The sequence below is a fragment of the Pristis pectinata genome, chromosome 3 (genome assembly GCF_009764475.1).
Source record: "Pristis pectinata isolate sPriPec2 chromosome 3, sPriPec2.1.pri, whole genome shotgun sequence".
Classification (NCBI taxonomy): domain Eukaryota; kingdom Metazoa; phylum Chordata; class Chondrichthyes; order Rhinopristiformes; family Pristidae; genus Pristis; species Pristis pectinata.
Genome location: NC_067407.1, coordinates 14,195,184 through 14,202,264, shown reverse-complemented (window position 1 = coordinate 14,202,264; position 7,081 = coordinate 14,195,184).

Genomic DNA, 7,081 nt, shown 5'->3' with positions numbered 1-7,081 from the left:
CAGTGCATCCAGACATACATTTTTTCTTTCAGTTGACTGGGGTTGGTGGGGGGGGGGGGGGGGGGGGGGGGGGGGGGGGGGGGGAAGGTGGATGCTGGGTTGGGAACTAACAAACGGATGAAACCACCCCAACAAGAATGACCAGTTTTCCACCAGCTATGAACAGAGCAAAAAAAAGGAGCTGCTGAAAACTTAAATTTTTCTGTATGCCTACCAGATATTAAACAGACCATGGCTTTGACAGTTTGAGATGAGATTTGAATATTAAGTAGCAAGGATGAAATTTTAAAACACAATCTCCAAAAGTTTCTCTCTCGTGAAAAGAAAGATAAAAATTTCTTACAAATCATTTCAGGTGAGGCTGCTCTCCAATGTTGCAAAGGACACCGAAAGTATCTACTATAGTGTGTAGTACCACTGCGTTATGGCAGTTCGGGTAATAGAAATTCACCCTCACACAATTCACAAACGACTACCAAAAATATTTGAGATACAGAATAAACACTCATTCATGGAATTTATGTGAGAAGAATAACTAAATAAACACAAAATGCAAAAGAAACAACAAATCTTATCAATCTTTGTCAAGGAATCATGTTACAGAAAATTGTGTTCTCAAGGAACACAACTCTCTGTAACTAGGGAGTGTGCTGTAATTGCAAGCCACACTAATTGGAAGCAAACACCCTTCTTCCCAATTCCTTCTTCACCTCATCCCAATGGCACCTCTCTATGTCACACCCTGCCACTGCCCCAAGCAATCTGCAACCAGCATCAGATGGATGAGTGGAAGTGTGCATAGACAGCAATATTTCTGTTACAGTCCACTAAATTATGAATCCACTATAGTGTATCTGAAGTAAATGCTAATGGTTTGAGAAATGTAGTTCCTTTCAATGACAAGTTGGAAATATTTACTCTTGATCTAAGATCGCCCACTGTTTAGAGAAAAAGTGTCAAATACTCTAAGTGTTTAAGATGTGGAATAATCTGCACCCTTGTTGTAAAATTTTGTTCATTGTTTACCTTTTGCCACTGTAACACGCAATAATATCTTTGTATACATCAATACAAATATACAGTGCAACAACTTAAAATCACTTCAAAAAATCCAATTCAACGTGACGGTTGAACCCAAGTAAAATCATTACCTGGTGGTGAAATAATAATCTTTGTTGGTCCTGCTAATGGAACAAATCGTTGAGAATGCTGCATTGTTGTTCGTTCGTTACCAAACAAAATAGGATGACTACACGTTTGTGGTGATTCTGATACTTTTCTGATGTGTAATGGTTGCACTTGAGGAACAGAACCCAATGCTGGTTGATACAAGGAATATTTCAACTTGTAATTTTGGTGGCTGTGCTTTGGGAAGGGAAAAGGCAAATTTAGAAACCTAAAAATATTTGAAAGTTCCAATGGCATTATTGTTTTTAAAGTTACCATTTCTTCCTCCTTGGTGAGAATATTGTTACTTTTGTTCCACTTCTGTTTTGGCATTGTTTCTGTAGAAATAAAACGTTAAACACAGAGCATTAAAAATCATGAAATGAAACGAGTTAAAATAAGTGATAATTTCTACATGGAAAGAAAATTTGAAGTCCAAAACATCTTTCAGTTTAAGTAAGTACTTACGCAGTTATTGGAATTGTTTAGAAATTATTTGGCCAAAACAACAGCTTCTCATTATAGTCTCTCCACCATATAAATTAGGAAGACACTTGGTGTGATCCCTGGTTTCATTCAGCTGGGGCTATAACAAGAATACTACATAGTTTACACAGAATTGCAAGAGTGCTGAAAGCTAATGTAACTGTGAAGGACATGGTAGCTTTACAAGTTGAGGTTAACATATAATGGCCAACAAAAAAGTTGATTAAATTGTTCAGTACAACCTGGAAAGTTCTGAAAAGGAGTCAATGCATTCCAGAGAACAGAAACAGAGAAGCCAAAATGAGTGAGGAATAAAAGTTCAATATGCATTTTACAACCAGGTTTAAATGAAGATGGTTGAGATGATGAGAAAGCAAGGAGATGCTCTGATGTATTGTACCAATGAATGCACTTAGTGTTTTGAATTATCTCAATTGGATGGTCATTAGAAAAACTGATCTGGAATCCAACTGCTTTTCCACAGTGTTGGAGGCAGAATTACTTTACACTTAATTAGCATATTCACTGTACATGACTTCCCCTGATTCACTTGGACTATTTTCAATACTTTATTTAGGTACCAAATGTTTCTTGGATATAATACTACAAACATAACTGGAGTTCACACATCACAATTAGCCGTTATTAACTTGTACCATGTTACTGCATCATCCCTACTTAAAAATGTATATTTAATACACCAATTAACAAATACAGTACCAAATATTTCCAGACCATGAATTTAAGGCAGATAGTCAGTTTTCAAATTTTGTTATAGAACTTTTGGATTTAAACCAGAATGTGGTTAGGATACAAAGGGCAGCCTTCTGAACTCTTAACAAAAATGACAAGAGTCAGTCATACTGCACAGCAAAATGCCCTTCAACCATCAAGTATGTCATCTATAACTCATCCCATTTACCAGCACTTGGTCTGGAGTCTTTGTGCCTTCAATAATAAAGTGCTTGTCAAGCTATCACCTAAATGTTTTGAGAGTACCTGCCTCCACCAGTCACTCAGGCAGTGCGTTCCAGATTCCAACCACCCTCTAGGTGAAAAAAGTCTTCTTCAGGTCCCCTCAAAGCTCACAGGTCTTAAGCTAGAGCTCAGTCTGGAAGTACATATCTCTACTATGGGTATGTTTCCTACTATCTACCCTATTAATGCCCTTCATAATTTTCTCTAATTACTACGTCTCCACTTAGCCTCCTCTGCTCCAGTGAAAACATCAACTGAAATGGTCCATCCCAGGCAACATTCTGGTGAGTCTCCTCTACACCCTCTCCAATGCTGTCAAACCCATCCTGTTATGTGGCGACCAGAAATTGACAGAAAATTCCAGCTTGGTCTAAACAATGTTTATAAAGTTACACTGTAACTACCCTTCTTTTAGATTCCATGCCACAGCTAACGAAGGCAAGTATCACGCATGCCTTCTTCACCACGTCAGCTACTTGTACCATCACCTTCAGGGATCCACAGACATGTACACCAAGGACCCCCCTGTTCCTATCCTCACTGGTTCTCTAAAAGTGTATCACCTCAAACTTATCAGGACTAAATTCCATCTCCTATTGCTCTGCCTGTCCTACCAACTAATCACCACCATTCTGTAGCCTTAACACCACCCATTAACACCACCACCAATTTTTGTGTCATCTGCAACCTTACTAATCATACTCCCTGCATTCACTTCCACGTTACAGTGACACACAGTGGTGCACCACCGGTCACAGGCTTCCAATTACAAGAACAACCCTTCACCATCACCCTCTGTTGCCAAACAGATTTTCAATCTAATTTGCCAACTTGCTTTGGTCCCATGGGCTCTAACCTTTTGGATCAATTTCCCATGTAAAACCCTATTAAGGGCCTTAATGAAGACTATATTAACCACACTGCCCTCATTAATACATTTTTGTTACTTCAAAAAAAAACAAATTGTTCTGACAGGATCTTCCTCCAATTAAGTTTTTGATTTGTCCCCACTTTTCCAAGTATAGATTAATCCTGTCTCTCAGTACTTTTTTTCCATTAATTTCCCCACCAATGACTTTAGACTCATGGGCCTCTAATTACCTAGCTTATCCATGATGCCCTTCAATCATGAAGGGACCACATTTGATGTCCTCCAGCCATATGGTACCTCCCCAATGGCCAGTGGAGATTTATAAATCTGCCAGGGCCTGATAAGATGTATCCCTTGCCCAAGATGCACCTCATCAAGCTCTGGAATTTAATTAGCTTTTGGCTTGCTAAGACACCTAATATTTCATTTTTATGATAACATGCACAAGAATTTCATGGAATCCCTGCCCAAATTCTCCAACTACATCTACAATCCCTCACCTTAGTGAATACAGATGAGAAGTATTAATTTCACACCTTGCACACATTCTCTGGCTCCATATGGTTGCCCCTTTGGTTTCCAACAGGCCCTATTATTTTCCTGGTTACCCTCTCCACCAGTGATATTTTGTCTCCTATTTGCCCTGCTAATTTAAGTACCCTAACCACCCCCCACACACTTTCTATACTCAAAACCCTCATCTAGTCATCAATATACTATGTGATATATTGTACTCTCCTTGAAAAGTGAAATTTCATGACATTGTTTCTAATGTTGTTTGTTCCAATCACATGTTTATAACAAAAAAACAACCTAGCTGCAACTGCAGACATCAACAACTGTGTGCTGGCTAAAGATTGCTTTTGGTATATTATTGTCACTTGTACTGAGGTACAGTGAAAAACTTGTCTTGCATACCATTCATACAGATCAATTCATTACACAGTGCATTGAGGTAGTACAGGGTAAAAACAATAAAAAGTGTAGAACAATTATAGTAAAAGTAATGAGTAGATCTTCAAAGAGCAGCTTGCAATGAGTTGCCACGCTCTGGCGCCGTATTGAAGATCATAACTGTATGGCTCAATGTTCACAGTCTCAGCTGAAAGGTTGAAGGTTGTGTGTCAAATCCCACACAAGATTTAGGCACTAACATGTACTCTATTGAGGGAACATTACACTGCCAGAAGGTCTTTCAGAACAGATATTAAAATAAGAACCCATTTACCCCATTCAGTTGGACATTTAAAAAAACTCACGGATGTGTTGACAGAAGAGCAGGTTGTTCTCCTGGTCCTGGATGATGCTCATCTCTTGACTAATACTCAAAATATATGATCCAGTCATAAATTTCATTGGTACTTTGTGGGAGCTTGCTGTGCACCAACTGGCTGACAATTTCTAAACTACATCAGTGACTGCATATCATAATTATTTCAACGAGTTATAAAGCAGGCTGATTCATCATCAAATGCAAGTTTTTTAAAAAAATTACATCAAACTAACAATGAACAAAATGGACAGGGTAATTTTAAAATTTTCTGCGGTATTTCAAAATCTTTTTTTATACTGAATTTATACTGTCTATACATTATCAAACACAAAAGCATCAGTTGCAGTTTGGTTCTGTACAACTGGAAAGGAAGGCAAGGTAACAGAGAAAGAGCAGCATTGATTCACAACCTGGCAGGAGGAAATAAAATAGAAATCCACTTACAAAATTGAACTGTTTTTATTAAAATGTGGGGCAAAGGCAAAGTTACCACTTTGTGAGAAGAAAACTGAAGCAGAATATTACTTAAATGGAGAGAGAACTAAATGCTGCTATACACAAGGATCTGCAAGTCCTCATACATGAAATACAGAAATTTGACATTCAGGTACAAGAAGCTATTAGGAAAGCCTTCATCACAAAGGGGATGGAGCATACAAAAGTCTTGCAAGACCACACCCGGAGTACTGTGTACAGTTTTGTTTCCTAATTTGAGGAGGGATAGACATGCAATACAGGCAGTTCAGGAAAGGTTCACTGAGGTGATTCCTGATAAGAAGTGATTTACTTATGAGGATGGATTGAGCAGGTTAGATCTAAACAGTTCTAGAATGAAAAGGTGACATAAAAGATCTTGAGTTTGAGAAGTTAAATGCTACAAGATGTTTCCCTTTGAGAAAGAATCTTGACCTGGGGAGCAGAGCTTCAGAATAAGGATTTGCCCATTTAAAAGACAGATGGCAATGCCATTAATGAACACCGTCATAACACAGCAAATTATAATGGAGTGAATTGAAGAGCAATTTCTAGCAAGTTAAACATGGATACCACCATCAGATGTGCTATCACAGTCCAATGCAATGGTGTCAAGTTGAAATACTTGACCACCAGCTCTCCACAAAAGATGCAAGAAAAAGTTAGGGCTGCTGCAATCAGGAATATATGAATTTTTAAAGGTTTTATTACTGCGAATTACTGCAAAACCGCCTCTTTGGTTTTGAAAATTTAATTTTACATCTGTGGAATCTCATTCCTCCAGATGGAAATGTATTTGCCTTAGTCTTTCAACCTTTTTTCTTAATCCCATCCATTCCAATTTTTATTTTCCTTTGTGATTTGATTTGCATGTAATTTATGCTTTATATTTTGAAGTACCATTTTATAACTTAGTACCACTCTGTTAAAATTCTGCAGTCTAAATGGTTGAAGATCTTTTACTCTTTTTTAAAAATCTTTACAGGAGTTGAGATGCCTCTGCGCTAGATCAGAAGCTGGATTATGGAAAGCCTCCAGTAAAACAATAGGTGTCGTTTATCATCATTTGCATCCTGATCTCTGGATTCAACCAAACTGCAGAAAAATGTTTTGAACATCTTCTCAGTAACTGAAATTTCTAATGCCAAATTAGAAACAATGCAGAATAGTACAATTATATTTCTCCATTGAATTGTCATGTTTTCATTTAATAACTAACCATTTTTATGCAAATCCCCAAACTCTTCCAAAATCATATTGTCTTGACATTTTTGCAAAGAATTGTGACAGCAAAAGTGAATTTGGATTATATACTATGTTTAATTTCCCAGATGACTCAGTACAGATCGGCTTTATATAGGAATATTTTCCTCTGGATCTTGGAATTCTATTCTCAGTAGTCTTCCTTCAAATAATTTGGAAAAAGAGGGTAACAAATTTCAAATACTTTGAAGTGAAATCTTTGCTCTGTTTGCTTTAAATATACATGCAAATGTGGTGAGAGCAAGAGGGTGAGAGAGACAGAACACCAGAGGAATAAATAATTTCTCAGTACACAAGCTGAAGCTTTCCTTCTTTTAATTCGGTCTGTTCAATAAGAGGAGCAGAAAGGAGGGGAAGGGCAGCTAGCAGCTGTCCTTGTATTTTACAAGTAGAGATGATCAATTCACTGTTGCACTACAATTAAAAGTGCATCTATTTAATTTAACACATTATGGAAGTAATTGGTAAGATCACTGGAACACTTACCTCTTCACTGAAGGGTGAGTGCTTAACTTGCATATATAAATGCTTGCAAATCCACATCTTCCCTTTTATTTCCTTCAATTAAA